Genomic DNA, 23,859 nt, shown 5'->3' with positions numbered 1-23,859 from the left:
TTTACTAGAGGTCGAGAGGATAATAAAAAGGCAAAGAGATCCAAAATATAAGAGAAAATATAAAGCCCAATGACAACACTGAAATTACAAACCGTGGATGTCGGTACGTATAGCAATATAAAGACACGGGAGGATTATAAATACAATAATCCCTAGAGCATAATAGAAATAAACAGATTCTTCAGGTGGGAGTTGGAAAAGAAGAACGATCATTGCGATAGTTAGAATAAGAACAAGGATCAGAACAGGGTTAAGCATTTTCATAAATCTTTTGAATTTGGGAATTGAGTATAGAAGTGGTGAAAACTAATGGAACGGAAAAGGTAAATTTATAAAGGAAATATCAGACGTAGTAATCGGGACAGATCATCGCATTTAATTAAGGAGATCCTAATTTCCTTAAATCTCGAAGAATCAAATCTTATAGATTTCAAAGATTTTCTTTAAATCCCTTAAATTCTGAAAAATCAACAATGACTACGTCACTGGTTAAGACAAACTTGCATTTACTCATTTCACTCTTTTATGTTAGCTTCATTCGTGTTTTTCGAATAATCGAATTGTTTTATCCATATTACTCATGATGATAAAACTCTATTTATCAACTCATATGTGTCATGAAAACATTTTTATTGTTAGTCATGACCACCTCACTCAAATTTCGGGACGAAATTTCTTTAACGGGTAGGTACTGTGACGACCCGAGAATTTCCGACTAAATTTAAACTTAATCTTTATATGTTTCCGACACGATAAGCAAAGTCTGTAAGGTTAAGTCTCCAAAAGTTTAAACTGTTCATTTAACCTGTGACTATTCTCGACGATTCACGAACCACTATTTGTAAATAGATACATAAATATTTAAACATATGAATATATATAATAACAATTTGAAATATTATATGTTGTTGTTATTAAAGCTAAGTATATAAAATAAAATAAAAATACGATATTATGATAATTAATATTTAAAACATATCTATGTATATAAATAAAGTATATTAAATATATATTTTGTGATTTCGAATTTATTTCGTAAACGTTGGTAACGCTCAAATGTTATTAAATGAATAGTAAATGAGTTAAGAAGGAACTTATGTAATTTTAAAATAAATGGTGATCCGAAAATGAGCTATATAAATTAGAGGTTTATTACAAATATATTTAATAGCTATTTGTTAGACTTTAACACTCTGTATATTTTACTTGGGATTGAGCACTAATAAAATATCAACCTTTTTGGTCACGTTTCAAATAATTAATGACTAAAATAAATAAATATACTTAAATTAAAAATAATGGGATTTTTATTTTTACCCGTCACTAATTTACAACATAGCACAATATATCACTCCGTGGGAAATTGTCGGTAGAGTAGAACATGAATGAGACTACTGTTAATTATTTAAATTCTTTCTTCACAAGTTGCAATTATCAAATTATGATTATAACTGTCTCGTTCAAATATGAATCTTCATGCAAGTGGAATTTCACTGTTTATATATATATATATATATATATATATATATATATATATATATATATATATATATATATATATATATATATATCCTTGTTTTCTTTCTTTCTTTTCAAACAAGAAGACCCACGATGGGTTGATTTATATTTGGCCGACAAGTTTCATCCCACTTGATATATACTTACACATTTATGATTTGAATTATTATTATTATATTTATTATTTTATTATATCTAATATCTATATATATTTTTTTGTATCCTTAGAATATGAATTCAAAAAAACACAACAAACCCCACTTGCAAGATGGTAATTATTCGTTTCTGTTCTTGATCACTGCTAACCACTATTCTTGATTGAATATCATTCCAATCACCATGTTATAATATATATATATATATATATATATATAAGTGTACCTATTTGATTAAATCACTAAACCACATATCAACTAGTTTCTTTGCTGGGTTACTTGAGCACCATTATCAACCACCTCACCTTCACTCTCTCTACAATTCATCACCAAACCCGCCATCTACAACTCCTTCGAATCTGCTGCATCTTGTCTTATGCATACATTCGATGACTCAAAACAGCCTACAACTATTCTGCTACTCTTGTTTCGTGAATCAACAAGCTCTCAAGGACCACTATAAGACCACCACTAGCTCGTCACTTTTGTCTCCCTTCTTTTTCGCTAAATCCCACTGCAACTGAAATGTCCCGTTCTTATTGATTAAAAACGTTCCATATTAATTGATTTCGTTGTGAGGTTTTGACCTCTATATGAGACGTTTTTCAAAGACTGCATTCATTTTAAAACAAACCATAACCTTTATTTCATCAATAAAGGTTTAAAAAGCTTTACGTAGATTATCAAATAATGATAATCTAAAATATCCTGTTTACACACGACCATTACATAACGGTTTACAATACAAATATGTTACAACAAAATAAGTTTCTTGAATGCAGTTTTTACACAATATCATACAAGCATGGACTCCAATTCTCGTCCTTATTTAAGTATGCGACAGCGGAAGCTCTTAATAATCACCTGAGAATAAACATGCTTAAAACGTCAACAAAAATGTTGGTGAGTTATAGGTTTAACCTATATATATCAAATCATAATAATAGACCACAAGATTTCATATTTCAATACACATCCCATACATAGAGATAAAAATCATTCATATGGTGAACACCTGGTAACCGACAATGACAAGATGCATATATAAGAATATCCCCATCATTCCGGGACACCCTTCGGATATGATATAAATTTCGAAGTACTAAAGCATCCGGTACTTTGGATGGGGTTTGTTAGGCCCAATAGATCTATCTTTAGGATTCGCGTCAATTAGGGTGTCTGTTCCCTAATTCTTAGATTACCAGACTTAATAAAAAGGGGCATATTCGATTTCGATAATTCAACCATAGAATGTAGTTTCACGTACTTGTGTCTATTTTGTAAATCATTTATAAAACCTGCATGTATTCTCATCCCAAAAATATTAGATTTTAAAAGTGGGACTATAACTCACTTTCACAGATTTTTACTTCGTCGGGAAGTAAGACTTGGCCACTGTTGATTCACGAACCTATAACAATATATACATATATATTAAAGTATGTTCAAAATATATTTACAACACTTTTAATATATTTTGATGTTTTAAGTTTATTAAGTCAGCTGTCCTCGTTAGTAACCTATAACTAGTTGTCCACAGTTAGATGTACAGAAATAAATCGATAAATATTATCTTGAATCAATCCACGACCCAGTGTATACGTATCTCAGTATTGATCACAACTCAAACTATATATATTTTGGAATCAACCTCAACCCTGTATAGCTAACTCCAACATTCACATATAGAGTGTCTATGGTTGTTCCGAAATATATATAGATGTGTCGACATGATAGGTCGAAACATTGTATACGTGTCTATGGTATCTCAAGATTACATAATATACAATACAAGTTGATTAAGTTATGGTTGGAATAGATTTGTTACCAATTTTCACGTAGCTAAAATGAGAAAAATTATCCAATCTTGTTTTACCCATAACTTCTTCATTTTAAATCCGTTTTGAGTGAATCAAATTGCTATGGTTTCATATTGAACTCTATTTTATGAATCTAAACAGAAAAAGTATAGGTTTATAGCCTGGAAAATAAGTTACAAGTCGTTTTTGTAAAGGTAGTCATTTCAGTCGAAAGAACGACGTCTAGATGACCATTTTAAAAAACATACTTCCACTTTGAGTTTAACCATAATTTTTGGATATAGTTTCATGTTCATAATAAAAATCATTTTCTCAGAATAACAACTTTTAAATCAAAGTTTATCATAGTTTTTAATTAACTAACCCAAAACAGCCCGCGGTGTTACTACGACGGCATAAATCCGGTTTTACGGTGTTTTTCGTGTTTCCAGGTTTTAAATCATTAAGTTAGAATATCATATAGATATAGAACATGTGTTTAGTTGATTTTAAAAGTCAAGTTAGAAGGATTAACTTTTGTTTGCGAACAAGTTTAGAATTAACTAAACTATGTTCTAGTGATTACAAGTTTAAACCTTCGAATAAGATAGCTTTATATGTATGACTCGAATGATGTTATGAACATCATTACTACCTTAATTTCCTTGGATAAACCTACTGGAAAAGAGAAAAATGGATCTAGCTTCAATGGATCCTTGGATGGCTCGAAGTTCTTGAAGCAGAATCATGACACGAAAACAAGTTCAAGTAAGATCATCACTTGAAATAAGATTGTTATAGTTATAGAAATTGAACCAAAGTTTGAATATGATTATTACCTTGTATTAGAATGATAACCTACTGTAAGAAACAAAGATTTCTTGAGGTTGGATGATCACCTTACAAGATTGGAAGTGAGCTAGCAAACTTGAAAGTATTCTTGATTTTATGAAACTAGAACTTTTGGAATTTATGAAGAACACTTAGAACTTGAAGATAGAACTTGAGAGAGATCAATTAGATGAAGAAAATTGAAGAATGAAAGTGTTTGTAGGTGTTTTTTGTCGTTGGTGTATGGATTAGATATAAAGGATATGTAATTTTGTTTTCATGTAAATAAGTCATGAATGATTACTCATATTTTTGTAATTTTATGAGATATTTCATGCTAGTTGCCAAATGATGGTTCCCACATGTGTTAGGTGACTCACATGGGCTGCTAAGAGCTGATCATTGGAGTGTATATACCAATAGTACATACATCTAAAAGCTGTGTATTGTACGAGTACGAATACGGGTGCATACGAGTAGAATTGTTGATGAAACTGAACGAGGATGTAATTGTAAGCATTTTTGTTAAGTAGAAGTATTTTGATAAGTGTATTGAAGTCTTTCAAAAGTATATAAATACATATTAAAACACTAAATGTATATACATTTTAACTGAGTCGTTAAGTCATCGTTAGTCGTTACATGTAAGTGTTGTTTTGAAACCTTTAGGTTAACGATCTTGTTAAATGTTGTTAACCCAATGTTTATAATATCAAATGAGATTTTAAATTATTATATTATCATGATATTATCATGTATGAATATCTCTTAATATGATATATATACATTAAATGTCTTTACAACGATAATCGTTACATATATGTCTCGTTTAAAAATCATTAAGTTAGTAGTCTTGTTTTTACATATGTAGTTCATTGTTAATATACTTTATGATATGTTTTCTTATCATAGTATCATGTTAACTATATATATATATCCATATATATGTCATCATATAGTTTTTACAAGTTTTAACGTTCGTGAATCACCGATCAACTTGGGTGGTCAATTGTCTATATGAAACATATTTCAATTAATCAAGTCTTAACAAGTTTGATTGCTTAACATGTTGGAAACATTTAATCATGTAAATATCAATCTCAATTAATATATATAAACATGGAAAAGTTCGGGTCACTACAGCAACCATTAACCCACTTGTGTAATTATGATTCAGTTACATCTGTTTTTCGATCACGCCTACAAGTGAACTTTATTTGCTACTTGGTTTGTTGCTTGATCAAACCCAAGATCACCACTCCATTAAAACACCTGCTCGTTATCACCACCTCCCACCAATCTCACACTGATCTTTAATCTTCGAACAAGAACACCAACACATCATGAAACTGTTTGTTGTTCGCTACTTCTGTTCTATTTAAATCATCACCTCTCATCCACCTAGAACTGCCACCCAACACCATTCTCTACCACCTCACCACATCTCTTACACTCCCTCTTCTCTCTCTCTCTCTAAAGAGTTTTTTTTTTATATTTTAAACCACGGTACACCACTGTTATTTTGTTACTTCTGTAGTTGCTGCTAAACAGCTGTTTCCCTGTCGATCACCAAATCAAACGACCCAGTATGATGCAAACTGATGTGTTCTCCTGTTTTAGTTCCAGCCGAATGATAATATTATACAAACAAAGGTGATAATGACTGGTTAATAATAGTAATTTGATAATGATGTTTCCATGTGAGCATGATTATGATATTGAAACAGAAAGATAATAAAGTGGTTGAGCTGTAAAGTTATTTAGTTGAGCTGTATGTTTTTTTAAAACAAATATCACGGCTGTCCACAAACAGGCGCATATAAACTAGTGCTCTAATAGACTAATTTGGCTCCAATTTGATTTATCTATCGGGACGTGATCTTTTTCATTATTTGGACCGTAATCCTTTTAATTATTGGGCTGTAAATACTTGGCCTAACAAACAAGGGTCGAGACTTGCAAGGCCATTATTTTTTTTCGGGATCCTGCTCAACAACTCAAAACACACATTATTTAGTTTAGATGTAGATGATGAGTTAAGATGTTTTACGATGATGATACATATATAGTTGATGATGATGATTAAGATACATAATTAATTGATGATGATATTAACGTGAATGATATAGATGATACATAGAATCATAAATGAAGGTGATGTCGTGATAATGAAGAAATGAATATGTGACAATATGATTATGATACATGAGATTATGATTCTGTGATTGATACATACGATAGGAGGAAGTTGTTTTGATGATAGTTTGATTAGGAAATTTAAAGGATGATGATAATTGAATTAGGAAAATGAAATCAGACATATAGATGGGTTATATAGCTTTTAATCCGAAATTATTTCAAGAATGAACAAACAGAGGATTGATTAGTGGTGTTTGGTTTAACCGAGAGGTCTCGGGTTCGAGCTCGGGCAGCGGCAGTTTATTTTTGAAGCATTTCCTTTAAGGTAGTTATTATTATTATTATTATTATTATTATTATTATTATTATTATTATTATTATTATTATTATTATTATTATTATTATTATTATTACTATTATTATTTTTATTATTATTATTATTATTATTATTTTCATTAACATGATTTTTATATATAATTTTATTTACATTATTTAATTATCACTATTATTATCATTAGTATTATTATTATTACACTATTATTATTTATACTACAAACTTAATAATATTATAGTATAAATATTACATATAACAAATTATTGACTTTTGATATAATACCAACTATATATATATATATATATATATATATATATATATATATATATATATATTGTAATATAACTATATATATGAATATTGATTATTTACAAAATAAATATATATAAAATATAACTGAAGATATAAAATATAAATAAATTATATATATTTATATAACTACAATAATTAATATATAAATATTATGTAGGAGGAAATTATGTGATTATATGTGTTAATATATATATACTTGATATAGGTTCGTGAATCCAAGGCCAACCCTATACTTGCTCAATGTCGTCATATGTATTTTTACTTCAAAATACATTAGGTGAGTTCATTTAATCCCTTTTACTCTTTACATTTTTGGGCTGAGAATACATGCAAATGCTTTATTAACTGTTTTACAATATTTATATGCGTGAGTTTCATTAATCCCTTTTAAATGCTTTTGCAATATATATTTTTGGGACTGAGAATACATGCGCTGCTTTTATAACTGTTTTACGAAATAGACACAAGTAAATAAAACTACATTCTATGGTTGGATTATTAAACCGAATATGCCCCTATATAGTCTGGTAATCTAAGAATTAGGTAACAGACACCCTAATTGACGCGAATCCTAAAGATAGATCTATCGGGCCCAACAAGCCCCATCCAAAGTACCGGATGCTTTAGTACTTAGAAATTTATATCATGTCCGAAGGAGGATCCCGGAATGATGGGGATATTCTTATATACAAATTGTGAATGTCGATTACCAGGTGTTCAATCCATATGAATGATATTTTGTCTCTATGCATGGGACGTATATTTATGAGAACTGAATATGGAAATCTTGTGGTCTATTAAAATGATGATAATGGTTATTTATGTTAAACTAATGAACTCACCAACCTTTTGGTTGACACTTTAAAGCATGTTTATTCTTAGATATGAAAGAAATCTTCCGCTAGGCATTTACTCATATTAGAGATATTACTTGGAGTCATTCATGACATATTTCAAAAGACATTGCATTTGAGTCGTTGAGTTCATCAAGATTATATTTAAATCAATTATAGTTGATTATATTATGAAATGATATGCATGTCGCCAACTTTCGATGTAAAGCAAGTTTGCCTTTTAAAAACGAATACAATGTTTGTAAAATGTATCATATAGAGGTCAAGTACCTCGCGATGTAATCAACTATTGAGAATCGTTTATAATCGATACGGACTTCGTCCGGATGGATTAGGACGGGTCTTCACACCATTACCACCACCAACAACAACCGCATCGCAAACCTCAACTTCACAATCTGTCCCATGAGCATCGACGTCATACGCCCTGTAGATACTAAGGAATACCACAACGATGAAGTATTGATTCATAACTTCATTGGGAAAACATTCTACGACAATTATGTAATTTCTAAAGTTTGGAAATTATCTATCCTAGCCTTAACCATAAATCAAGTGAGTTTAATTTAATATTAACTCATTAAATCTATATTACATCTGAAGAAATATACACATATATTTCCATAAATACTGTAATAAAATTCTTTTGTACAAAATATTAATTGTGACATTTTTTTTAACGGGTAGTTAATACCCGAGAGATATATAAATTCACAATTAATATGTTACATTCTTCGAATCTGATTCAGCAAATCATCCATTATACTCCCTACTTTCACAACAATATACATTCTTTTATAGAAATCAAAACAACCATACTCATTCAAAAATCTAATTACATATTCTGATTTTAAAATCGCCGAATTCAATTCAAGTTATAAACGATATCATCACTCTTAGATTCTTACATCTTTCAAAGCTATACTTTAACTTCAAAACTGTGTTAGAACATCGTATGTATATTAACGATTATAATCTGTGTTCAAGCCCTTCGAAATACCTGAAGACACTTCAAATAATGAACAATCGAGATGATGATCCAACCACATGTTATCCACAGTTACGTACCTGAAAAACTCTTGAAACCAAAGTCATAATTTAACATGTATCCATGTCAGACCTTTTGGCATTTACTAGCTAAAATAACTTTTCAATCCCTTCTAAAAATAGACGATTTTGTCATAGCTCCAGCAAACCAACTTCAATTGTTCATTCGAATAAGCCTTATTATAATGATTACCCCTTCATCATTATTACCGGGGAACCTTTCATATCTCGCCACATTAGCAGTAAACTTATTAACAACTTCATTGATCTTTGACTTTCCGAAAAATCTTTATATTTATCAAAATCCCATCATTTACTCATCTGCATCTTGTAACGAGAATTGCCATATGAATCATCAGAAATTAGCAATCAGTATTTTGAAATCTCGCAGTATGTCTACGCCAACAATTATATGTGTCTATCTTCTGGACTTATATACTTTGAATGTGAAGTTTCTGAAAAACACCTTAAACTGCGAACTAGTTCTCGAAATACTGATGAAGCATCAAAAACTGTAAACGATCTTAACAGTAAAAAGTTTGATGACAAAGAATAGTAAGGTGGAAAAGCTGAGAAAAAGAGAAGGTTTAGAACTGGAAAACGGATTGAACAGACTATGAAGGAGGCTGTGGACAAATCACAAAGACTAAATCTGCCTTCAAAGAATCCAAATGATTCAGTGCCTGCTAAAGTCATTAACGAATACCTTACTCTTTATTCTAAACCTTTACAGACAAATCTTCATCATCATCCATCAATATTAGAAATTCTAAGATATTATCATATCTTTTATTATAAATATCCGTGATATTTCTGAAGATATTTTCACAACTAATCTTATCTGAAGTCATTTATCTCTTTGCGCTATCAGTGTTACATCATATAAGAAACTATTAGTTTCTATATTCTATAAACTTTCGAGTTTAAATTATGAATGTTTTGAAGTAGTGTTGGGAACTGAAGCATGAGTTAGTATAATATAATGACACTTGATCAACGTGATTATATTACAGTAAGTCATGCTGAGTTTCTAATGGGACATGACGATTCACAGACCATGCCGTCATCATGTTCCATGTTACACGACTCTTGTATTCTATTTAATCTCTAAAAATATCAAGAATATATTTTCTTGATGATTCGGTCTTTTCAGGGTATTCTGGTAAATTAACAAATCAAGATCGTGTCATTACCATTTCCTTCTTAGAACATTAACTATGTTCATTCTGAAATTCATATCTGCGAATACTGGACCATTACAAACGTTGCTTAATCGCAAGAAGAAGAAACGAAAGGACAAAACTCCAAAATAGAAATTGGATTATAAATCGCAGCAAATAGAAGGGAGCATTAACTGTGGATGTCAATGATTATAGAAGAAAAAAGTAGGGGCTTTGAAATATAAGGGAAGATATAAAACCCAACAACCACCCAAAAATTATAAACCGTATATATCGATGCATATAGCAATATAAAGACACGGAAGAACTAAAAACACTATAAAACCGAGAGTATAGTAGAAGTAAATAGATTCTTCAGGAGGCAGATGAAAAAGAAGAACGACAGATATGAAAGTGAGGAGTATATCGAGAATCAGTACTGGATGAAGCATATTGACAAATACTTTAAAATATGAGTTGAGGGAGAAAGAATAGAAGGTGTGAGTTGTAAGGAAACGAAGGAGGTGGATTTATAGTGAAATACCCGACAGAGAAATCAAGATGGATTATCGTATTAATTCGAAGAGAATCATAATCTCCTTAATCACCGAAGCATCAAATCCAACATAGATTACAAAGATTTTCTTTAAATTCGGAGATCAATTTTGATGACGTCAAAAGATATGACGAATCACTATAATCTTATTTCCTTCATTTACGATAACTTCCCTCATACGCTTTGAGTAATCGAATTATTTAATCCATACTTCTTAGACATGATAAAACTTCATAATCGTCATAATAACATTCTCATTGTTAGCCATAACGACCTCTATCAAATTTCGGGGACGAAATTTCTTTAACGGGTAGGTACTGTGACGACCCAGAAATTTCTGACTAAATTTAAACTTTATCTTTATATTATTCTGACACGATAAGCAATGTTTGTTAAGTTAAATCTCAAGGATTTTAAACTATGTTTATACATTCATTTAAACCTCGACCAAATTCCAATGATTCACGAACCATTAAATGAACATATATGAATATGTATGTATATGTGTATATGTTATAAATTGAAAATGTCAACAAAGTATTTAAAAGTATAACGCTTTATATGAACGTATTTGTTTCAATATGATTATCGACAAAATTAAAAAAAATATATTAAATGATTGAATTATCAGAAACATTGAATTATGATTACAAGTCTCTGTTGAGAGGTCCACTATGATTTGAGAAATCTATTCTTCTTAACGATATTCGGAATAATTTGTAAAGCTATTTATAAATAAAAATAAAAAGTGTCATTTACGAAAGTTAGACAAAAGCTAGTGGAGAATTGGTTTCCATAATATTCTATTAATCTATTTTCAAACGTACAAAAACGTTTTCAGTTTAAAAAAAACTTTATTATTAAACTTTTATAAATATCTAGAATCACTTTTGACAACTCATTACTTAACCAGTATAATAAATATAACGATATTTATATTTTATTTCATTAAATATATATAACGATTTAAATTAATATTATATATATTTATACGCGTATTATACATACATAGTTTTTATACTTTTACTATACTTTAACTTTACCTTTACTTTACTTTTACTTTACTTTAACTTTAATAATTCACTTTAATAATTCACTTTAATAATTCATACTTTAATAATTCACTTTAATAATTCATACTTTAATAATTCATATTTTAATAATTCACTTTAATAATTCATACTTTAATAATTCACTTTAATAATTCATACTTTAATAATTAACTTTAATAATTCAAAAATCTATTATAAATAGAATTCAATACGTTTCATTATTTCATAGAAACTTGAAAATATATTTCTCTAAACTCTCTCAATCGATTTACATATATATATATATATATATATATATATATATATATATATATATATATATATATATATATATATATATTTGCTCTGTATTATTTCAAGATATTATTAGTATACATAAAATATTACGACGGAGTGATGTCCGAGTGATTTCAAAATCGTTTTTTGAATGAGTCGAAGCTAAGGAAATTATGGGTTATAGCTATGGAAGTGATGGGTATGGTTCATGGGTATGCTCGTGAGGTCAATCTAGTGTTTATCATCTCCGTTGCGTCTACGTACTTTCCTGCAATATTGAATCTCAATATTGATACGTGAGCACTCATAACTTAACTTTTATATATCAATAGTGTATCCCTGACTAGTGCTCGAGTATATAGGATTATGCATGCTTGTACATTCGATATTGTCCTTAGATAGGTTTGTTGAATCCTGAATTAGATACATATGCTACTGAGATAGGGTATATTATATGCATGTCATTGGAAAGCTAGTGAAAAATTAAGAACTTTTCATTTAGATATCGAATGGTTTCGATGAACGGATTTGAAGTTATAGTCAACTGAATTTTAGTATTATTGTTAAAATGATTATTATTACTATCGTCGTTATTATTTTAATAGAAATATCATTGTTATTATAAAATATCATTATTACTATTATGTTAGTATTATCATTTTATCATAATAACATTTTTAGTAAATATAAATATTGTTATTTTTTTATAGAATAATAATTATTATTATTACAAAATAATACAACTTTTACTTATTATTATTATGATCAATATTATTTTATCAAATAAATAGGGGATACAAAGATATTTTTCACCACGCGTAATATAATTACATTAATAATACTTACCACTATAGTTTTAAGATATTAAGTGAACTTTATAAATTTTACTACTTAAGATATATAAAAGTATATTTTATCATATATAAACGTTAATATAAATTTTTATTAATAAATGACTTTTATTATTATAAAGTCTAATAAATATATTTAAATATATAAAACGACTATAGTTAAGTTATATAATAAACACGTATAAATTTTAGAAGTCATTTTGGGTCAAGTTGACTTTTGTTGACTTTTGCATATTAGTCTCGAGCATTCGGATTGTGGTACACTATGACTTGACCAAAAATTGTTAGACAAATATTGACCAACATATAAATATATATAATTAATATAGGTTCGTGAATCCGAGGCCAACCTTGCACTTGTTAAATGACGTTATATGTATTTTTACTACGAAATACAGTATGGTGAGTTTCATTTGCTCCCTTTTTAATTGCTTTTGAAAAATATATTTTTGGGCTGAGAATACATGCACTGTTTTATAAATGTTTTACGAAGTAGGCACAAGTACTAAAACTAATTCTATGTGGGTTTAAACCAGAAATATACCCTTAGCTTGGTAACATTAAACTACTTGTCTATGTACGGTAGGCGCGAATCCTAAAGATAGATCTATTGGGCCTGACAAACCCCATCCTGACTATGGGATGCTTTAGTACTTCGAGGTTATTTTAAACACACCTGATCTGGTGTACTTCAGAGGGTAAAACATGAATGTTAAGGCTTGTTACCGGGTGCCTACAACTTATAGAATAATTTTATACACTTGCGAGTGTACATATATTTATAAACGGAAATCTTGTGGTCTATTAATATATTGAAATGATTGTTATGATAAACCTATGAACTCACCAACCTTTTGGTTGACACTTTAAAGCATGTTTATTCTCAGGTATTAAAGAAATCTTCCGCTGTGCATTAACTCATTTTAAGGATATTACTTGGAGTCATTCATGGCATATTTTGAAAGACGTTGCATTCAAGTCATTGAGTTCATCAAGATTATTATTAAGTCAATTATAGTTGGATGTATTATGAAATGGTGTGCATACCGTCAATTTTTGTTGTAAAGAAAGTTTGTCTTTTAAAAACGAATGCAATGTTTGTAAAATGTATCATATAGAGGTCAAATACCTCGCGATGTAATCAACTATTGTGAATCGTTTATAATGTATATGAACGGGTCCTTTCAAATAGCGCATGGAAGATTTATGGTTGCGAGGTCGTTTATTCAGAACTATCAGAAACTTCTTCCCATTTGGTTCTCTCTGCCAATTGTTTGTGTGCACATGGTCCGACAGACATTCTAGCAGTGTATTTTATTTTTGGTTAGGGTTTTGAGGTACCCGTTGCCTCAGTGGGTTTAATACAATAAGGGTGGTTACGGATCGAATGGTCATGTTCCTTTTTAATAATTAAGGACTTTTTATTATTGTGGTTGTTTTTATTATCTATAGCAAGTTGGAATTTCTCCTTAGTGACTTCTTTTATTTCATTAGCGAAATTCTCCTCCTCACTGATCTCGTCTGATACGAACTATTTGAGTCATGTGTAGGAGAATATGATGACGAACTGTCTGCATCATGTGTACGAGAATATGTACCGGTGGTCATGAACCGAAATATGCCTGGCGTAATCTGCACAACCCGCCCGTCGGCGGTGTATCTGGCCCAATGTCCATGTTCGTTTAGAAATGGACGACCCTCGTTTACTCCAGGGATCATGGGTCAATGCCAGCGATACTGTGCCTCCGGAAAACTAGAGTTGGGTGGAGCTGGGACCTCCTCTGGGTTAACCTGAAGTTGAGATTCCCCGGCTAATACAATTTCTTCTTTAATAGGTATTGGAACGCCCTTTTCAGTTGTGAATAGAATAGATTCAGTGTCCGATTCCGAGTCGTACAAAATGATAGGATTAGAAGAAGTCATCTATCACAAAATTGAAACAACAATTACGTTAGCATATAAATATATCACATATAATGCTTTTGACCAAATGATAAGCAAAAATCAGTAAAAACAGATATGGTCATAGTCCAGACTCACTAATGCATCCTAACAATAACCAGTTAAACACATTAATGCAAATTCTGGTTTCCTATAACCTCAAGCTCTGATACCAACTATAATGACCCGTCAAAATCGCTATTGACGCGGCACGTTAATCATTGATTCCACAGTGAGGTTTTGACCTCTATATGATACGTTTTGACAAAATATTGCATTCATTAAAATAAGTGACTTTATAAACATAGAAAGTTATAAATATGTGGGCGAGTGCTTAGGTATAAGCAAAACCCCAAAATACATAAGTCTTTAATTTACAGGTTGACATCACAGTCCAATTATTTATTACACAACGCAGTTTTATTTTGAATGCAATAAACTTTGTACAAAGCATGAGAGACTCCATGCAGGCAACAAGCACATCACAGCGGAAGCAGTCTAAGGACCTGAGAATAAAACATGCTAAAAAGTCAACACGAATGTTGGTGAGTTATAGGTTTAATTGCTCGAGTCATAAACATATATAAAGATAGACCACAAGATTTCATCAAAAGTTTATCAATAGATTCTACGTAACAGAGTACCCTGGTAACTAAACTTAACTCTATAGTGATAATTACCCCATTCGTTTTAATACACGCAAACCAACGTGTCTTAAACTCAAATAACATACGTTCGTTAAAAGGCTAGCGCTTTAGCTCGGACTGGGATGTCAAGCCCTATGGATCCATATACAATTATTCGCGCCCACCAGTCCATATCCTATGTACTGGCAGCTACTAGTTACCAAAGCTAAGGGATTTTCGGTTTAACTCAGTGTAGAATTTAGTATGTACTTGTGTCTTATTGCATTTAAAATAAATTGCATGTATTCTCAGACCAAAAATATTTAAAGTATTTAAAAAGGGAGACTATAAACTCACGGTTCAATATTGAGATTCAATATTGTAGGCAAATTGCGTAGACGTAATGATGGTAGACGACTGTATAGTTGACCTTGGATTCAAGAACAATACCCCGAACACTACCCAATATTTCCTTAGTTTAAAACGGTTTGAAACCCGAATTAAAACACCCTCGTATATACCTTATTATTATTAAACTTAAATTAAAATTTTAATTATAATATAAATATTATTTAGATCACAGAAAAAGAGAAAGAAAGATGGTGTATGTAAAATCGTCGAGCAAGCTGGCTTTTTATAGTACTTTTCCGTTTACTGTAGCTCATGCGATCGCATGAGTTTTCAGTGTTTTTGCCATGCGATCGCATGGCCGCCTTATCCGTTTTTGTTTGCTAGTTCGTCGACATCAAATAGTGTTTACTGTATCAATAGTGTTACTGTAGCAAATAGTGTTACTGTAGCAAATATTGTTTTACTGTAGCAAAGTCATTTTTACTGTAGCAAATAGTGTTTTACTGTAGGAAAGTCGTTTTTACTTGTACATATATATATATATATATATATATACATACATACATATAATTGTTCATGAATCGTCGAGAGTAGTCAAAGGTAATTGTATATATGAAACAGTTCTAAAATTTTGAGACTCAATCTAACAGACTTTGTTTAACGTGTCAAAATAATAAATCGTATAGAGAATTGGGTTAAATAAGTCAAAATTTTCAGGGTCATCACATAACACAACACAAAACAATTAGCGCAAGGTTAGTTCACATAAACCTAAGCACTAATCAACTCCCGGTCTGACCCGTCTCCTACAAGTCCCGCATAAAGCGCATACACAAATAAGTCTAAGTCTAGGCACCTATCTCAAGTCGCCTAAATCCCTTAGACCATGCTCTGATACCATTTGTAACAACCCAAACCAATAACCAACCGAATACGCGAAATAATTTTTTATTTTTTTTTGTATATTCAGAAGAGTGCGCCACGCGCACCACCTCAGGGTGCTCGGCGCGCACAGGCCCAATTCAGTTCTGTCCAGTTTTGTAAATTTTCAAATAAAGATATCCCACTTCCCGACATATTTAGACGAAACGCTTTTCACAACATGTTATAATGGTTAAAACTCACACGATTCAATAATAAAATAAGTTTTACGAAACCGGGCCCACATATGCCGTAATACGAGTTTCGTACAAAAATATAAGTTTCGACTACATTAGTTTAAATTCCAAACGACACTATGAGCATGGTGTTTGGGGGTTAAACTACCCGAATCTCGGTCGAACTCCAAAAGCTATAACATCCAAAGCATCCCCTAACAAACAAACGGGATCTCTAATCCGTACGAATGCCCTTACCCTTGTCTCCGCCGGAGCCTATAAAAAGATAAACAACGAGAGGGTAAGCAAAGCTTAGTAAATGCAATAATTATACCCATATATATATAATATACCTACTTGCAATCACTTACACATATACCGCATACACGCTAGCAATACAATTAGCATACCATCTCATGTACAAAGCTAATAATCTCCAACAAACCGCAACTAGCGTAATCAATAACATATAATCGACATAATATAATATGCTACAAAACAATACACAACCATGGTTAACCATACTCGCTTCATGGTGCTACCGGCTCTTTGGTTCACACCATACGCATCGGTTATGACGCTACCGGCTCTTTGGTTCACATCACAACCCGTGTCATACTCGCGTTAAAGTGCTACCGGCTCTTTGGTTCACACTCTAACAACTCGTACCGTAGTGCTACCGGCTCTTTGGTTCACACTACAACACACGTACTATGACGCTACCGGCTCTTTGGTTCACATCATAGCATAACCGCCCATACTATGGCACTACCGGCTCTTTGGTTCATACCATAGCATACAAATAAATACATTATATACATACGCATATAATTATTCCACTCACCTTAACGATTCGGTGACGGTTTTATACTTCCGCAAGCTTCAAAGCAAAGTACATAATATAATAAGTACTTCAATCAACACACAAACTAGTTGGACTAAATACCAACAATTCACTTATGTGCATTTAATGACTTAAATGCATTAAATGCCCCTTTATCGCCAAAACCGTCCCATTAAGGTCAAGACCATCATAAATCACTCAAAGCTAGCGATTAAGTTCCAACAACACTAACTAATACACAATAAGGGTATTTCATGCCCATTTTTCCTAATAGGTCAATCGTTAACATTTTGACCATTTTAAAACCAACACACCCATTTTGAGTCATCTTCAAACCCAAACAACACCCATTTGCTAAATAACTAGGTGTGTTAGTAATTAACTAACCAATTAAGACACATAAACACATTTATTATTTCAAAACCCTAGGTTAGTCAACTTTGAGTCCTCATGACTCAATTTTACCCAAGAACACCCAAAATCACCAAATATGAGTTTTATGTTCATCACTAACTCAAACCCTAACCCTTAGACAAATTAAAATAAGGAAATCAAGATTAGAGCATACCACCACAATCACAACGTAGCTAGTGATTAGATGAACAACTTTAAAACTCGAGCTAAGACCCAAACTAGCTCCTCCTTCCTTTGCTTGAGCTTTCTCACACAAGAACCTCTCTCTCTCTAAAATTGAAGTGGAAAGGATAAGGTTGTTGGAATTGGAGTGAATGCTACCCCAATATCTGATCAGCCGGCCTTAAACTCGTACACAAGTGAAATTACCAAAAAACTCTTCAAAATATCTGATTAAAAGAACAGAATCCGGCTACAGTGAAGAGTGCGCCATGCGCACCCCTATGTGTGCGCTGAGCGCACCAAGCTCAGATCACTCTCTGACCTCTGTTTAAATACACAAGGTCACCCACACTTCATGTACCCTATTTACATCTCTGTACAATAAATATTAGGGTCTTACATCGTGCCCTAAGGGTCGTAAGGATTCCTAGTTTTCTCAGTTTTTTTTCTCTCCGTTTTGATATTGTACGTTTGTTTGCAATTGGTTTTGGTTCACTAGCTTTTCTAGTGCGTTTTGCCTTAGTTTAGCTAGGTGCGTTCATCTGTTTAGCTAGCGAGAGCTTGATGATATGTTTTGGTTGCTATGTTTTCTAGTCTCGAGCCTAGTTGTTTCTAAGGATGTTGTCGTGTTTGGCCTCTTTCATCATTCGATTAAATTTCATTAGTTATAAAGTTTCATTATTATTATTATTATTACTCTTATTATTATTATTATTATTATTATTATTATTATTATTTTTATTTTTATTTTTTATTTATTTAATTATTTTATTTTTTATTTTTTGAAAAATGATAAGTACATATTAAATACACTATGGAAAGCGTATTTAATGTATTCCATTTTAAGATTAAAATTTAATTAACGAATATCTAGTTCATTACTTAAATTTTATTTAATAGCGTGATTTTAGGGTGTTTCTATAAGTGTATATATGTACAACAGTACCACCATATACACTTTTCTTAATATAATATAATATAATTCTGTAATTTATTATACTATCTAATAACATAAAGAGTATTAATTATCAATTGTATTATGTTAGAAGATTGAATACGTCCTACTTATATATTACGGAACACATTGATATATTTTTGATATATAACATACGTATATAATACTTTGATGTTAATTATGTAATTAGAGATTACGAATACAGCTCTATTATTTACCTATTGTTCATTTATGGTGGGGACTTTCTCGTTTTTAGGCAATAAAGTGTTTAATACTACTCTCTCTATCTTATAAAATATACTGTACGTATTTATTTAACCTTCAAATTGTGCAAAAAAATTATCAATTTAACTCCCCAGTAATAAAATGTCATATATCTTCGCTATAATTCTTTTTATAATTTGCTTGAAAGGACACAACTTGAACACTTGACTTGAGAACATTTCTCTAACAAATGTTCACAATTCTATCAAGTGTTACATTGTGTAGGATCGTGTAAACAGGATTATACGATCTAATCTTCAATATCGAGTGCGGAAAAACTCGATATTGGGTTTTATACTAAAAAACAATCAATAAACCTTTGATCTTAACTTGTTAAACGACTTTAGAACGAATAAGATCGACCAAAACTAATGCTAGAGAACCTGGGAATCGGATTAGACACTTAGGGATGTTTAGGATACATAACCCTAACAATGAACTCGAAATTCCCATTATATATACTTACATCTCGTGCAACCGTGCGGTTGTAGCTTGCAACTGTGCAGTTGCCCAGTGTACTCGTACGGTTGCATACTTGCAACCGTGCGGTTGCATTCCAGCAGTGAAGGTTAAACATTTAAAGCATATTAACTTTGTCGTAATGAATTCGGGGATTATAATGCACCAACACGTTGTCTCATATTAAAATGATTTTATTATTGAGGAGTGAAGTTAATAATTACCTTGCACAATTTGAAGGTGAAAATATATTTTTTAAACGACACCTTATTGCCTAAAACGATCAAGTCTCCACCATAAATGCAGATAAGGTAAATAATAGAGTTGTATTCGTAATCTCTAATTACTTTTTTTTTTTTTTTTTTAAAGGAACAATTATTATAAAAAACATTAAGAAGGAATAGTATACAAACCGAATTTCAACTATACAAATGTAATCACCTATACAAACAAATGAACGAATACAGGTGAAAACAAATGCTAATCTAACTATACACCACTACGATGAACTACAGTAAGCTTTACATGTCGAGATAAACTGCCGGAGCAGTGATCCATTAATGCCAATCCCAATTTATCGCCCGATGCCTACTCAAGATCCATTCAAAACTTTTTATTTGAATCTCATTCAAAGCCACCGACCCGCACCAATCTTTGTTTTTAAAAACTTTGTGGCTCCTAATCTTCCAAATGTAGTACCCGATTACCCATTCGACAGCTTGCCAAAGGGAGGAGCCCCAACTCGACTTGACGGCATTACTTTTCCCTTTGAACATGTCTTCCAAGAAAATATTATCACGTTCCGAAACCCCCACCATTTGTACACTTTCTCCCATATATTAAAGGCATGTTTGCATAAGATTGGGGAGTGTTCGGTTGATTCTAGTCCATCGTTACATAGTGGACATCGAATCGAGCCCAAATCAATACCCCTCCCATCTAACTCGATCAAAACCGGTAATCTTTTTAATTTCGCTCTCCAAATAAAGATATCAAGATTTTGTGTGGAACTAACCGATTTCTCATCGTTCCTGTTTGTATACTTTCTCCCATATATTAAAGGCATGTTTGCATAAGATTAGGGAGTGTTCGGCTGATTCTAGTCCATCATTACATAGTGGACATCGAATCGAGCCCAAATCAATACCCCTCCCATCTAACTCGATCAAAACCGGTAATCTTTTTAATTTCGCTCTCCAAATAAAGTTACCAAGATTTTGTGTGGAACTAACCGATTTCTCATCGTTCCTGCCATGTTTCCCTCTTGCACATCCAAAGCCTCATCAATCAGTTTTGCTAACCGTTTTGTAGTGAATTTCTTTTTCGAGTCCATGTTCCAAATCCAGAAATCTTCATTTTGGTTTGTGAACTCCAACTGTTCCACTTCTTTGCATAGAATTTTCAACTCGTCAGGAGTTCTGCCATGAGGAGCCCGACTCCATTCCCACCTAGATTCAATGTTCGAGTCCTGCCTTTGATTCTGTCGCTAACCTTAGCATCTTTGACCCTCTCCAACACGAACAATCTATTAAATCTGCACTTGGAATATCCCCAACCCAAACATCGTCCCAAAATTTAGTGTCAGCCCCTTTGCCGATTGCTTTTTTAAAAGAGCCTTCGAAGTCCAACTTGAATTCATGTAACCCGACCCCGTTTTGGATTATTGTTGTCCAAGTAGTACTTTGCGGCACCTTTATGTTATGACCAGAATCCCCAGCCCCCCATTTTCCCCATAAATGGTTTTTATAACACTCGCCCAAAAAGAGTGTTTTTATAACACTCCAACTGTTCCACTTTATTAGTTGATTTGGTAGATTTAGTAATTAAAAAGGCGATGCAAAAAGAATCAAGTAAAACGGAGCTAAAACAAAGATTCTAGAGCGAAAACGGTGAAAGACAAGTGACGACCCGGAAATCAAGTTACGATCCCGGGAATGAGCAAAACGATCCAAGCAAAACAGCAAATCAGGGCACCATAAGGCCTACCATACGGCTTGCCAATATCACATACGACATGCCATGAAAACGGCCCAAGAACACGGCTTGCCAAGCTAAACGATCCGGCCATACGGCTTGCCATACGGCATGCCGTCCTGCCTGCCTTCCTACTTGCCAGGGGTTTTTCATCCCATTTATTTACAACTTTGCCATCAGGCTTTCCTATAAATAGGTGGCACTTCCCACCATTTCAACACATACCTTCTTCACTTCTCTCTCTAAAACTTCTCTCTATTGTCGCTCTCTAATGATCAGTATGAGGTTAGTTCGCTCTCTACTTTCTCTCTCTAGATTCTAGAGAGAGAAATGTACAGAGCTTAGGAAAATAATTATCTCTCTATTGTCGCTTTCTAGTGATCAATAGGAGATTAGTATGTAGTTAGTAGTTGAAGCTATCAAGCATTGTAACACTATAGGTATTATGAAGAAATACAAATGTTATTATGCCGACATTATTCGGTAATATCTATCCTTTCTTTTATTAATTTATTATAACATTCTTGTTAGATGTTTGTGATTTATTAATATTAGAAATGCTTGTTGCCATGATGTTTGAGTAATTACTTGATTGTTTGTCATGATTTAATAATGTTAGTTAGGTATGATTATCATTTCGAACTCCCTTTCTGTCTATGATATTAAACTTCGTTATTATCGTCCTTCCACCAATAAACGTGATTAAAATCTTTTATAAAGTCGACAATTATAAGGTAATTAATTATCTGTGTTTATACATTGGTCAAGGTATGAACCCATCGGAAATAACTATAAAGTACATGAGGAATTATCGTAGGACTAGATCAAGACATTGCTCAAGAGTATAAGACTCGAGGAAATACTATTGCAACAGTAGAGTACAGTGTTGATGTACTATAGGACCACTTGAGCATGGTCAAGGTTAGGAGATATGGAACCACTATAAGTATAGTACATGGTGGATAACCAACAGATTTATTGGGTAGATTTAAGTAAGGGCTGGTTTATATCATAAATGGGAATTTAACGCACTACAATATAAACTAAGCTTATAAATCTTTAAGGATTACTGAGAACTATAAGATGTTCTAATTTTTCTACAAAACCTTAGTTTTTACCAAACCATTGGCAGAAAGGAATTCGAAACACAATCATAACCACTCACTTGGGTGATACACTAAGGTGTTAAGAAAGGTTGGATAGTATATATATATATATATATATATATATATATATATATATATATATATATATATATATATATATATATATATATATATATATATATATGCTACTTTATTCGTGCGCCCAAGGTATGCATTGCATCCAAGATGGACCGCTTATATCCTTAAACCAGATAAAGTGTCGGGAGTTGAGCATAGTCCATCCGATTAAAATCATGATAGCCTAGTTCCTCGTTACATGTTAATCGAGAAATTAATTAGTAGGGAATCTAGTGTTTACACCAAGGTAAATCCAACCAATGAGTGTCTCGTAATCATCCCGACACTACTTTATCTTAAATCATGGTGAACCACGTCTTCTCTGTCCTTAACTATTGCATGCTAGCTTGCTTATTTGATTATATTGCTTTAATATTTTAAATACAGTTATAAATCAAATCAACCCAACTATAGCCTTTACACAATTTGATATTCCGGATAAAGTGGTGTCTAGAATAAACCGATTGGACTTGGTTATTGGATTTTTCGAACAGTCGCCAATTTATAAGGACCAAAAGGAACCTGCCTCTCCACAAAAGGTGTACCTGGCCGCTAGTCTTGGATACTAAATTGTGTACAAACCCAATCTTAATTACTAAATTATCTGAATGAGCTCCGTTTCAAATTGACCGCTCAAAGAACGACCATAGGTCATATTTGCCCTT

Source organism: Rutidosis leptorrhynchoides, chromosome 1 (assembly GCF_046630445.1).
Source record: "Rutidosis leptorrhynchoides isolate AG116_Rl617_1_P2 chromosome 1, CSIRO_AGI_Rlap_v1, whole genome shotgun sequence".
Classification (NCBI taxonomy): Eukaryota; Viridiplantae; Streptophyta; class Magnoliopsida; order Asterales; family Asteraceae; genus Rutidosis; species Rutidosis leptorrhynchoides.
Note: the sequence above shows the minus strand (reverse complement) of the source record.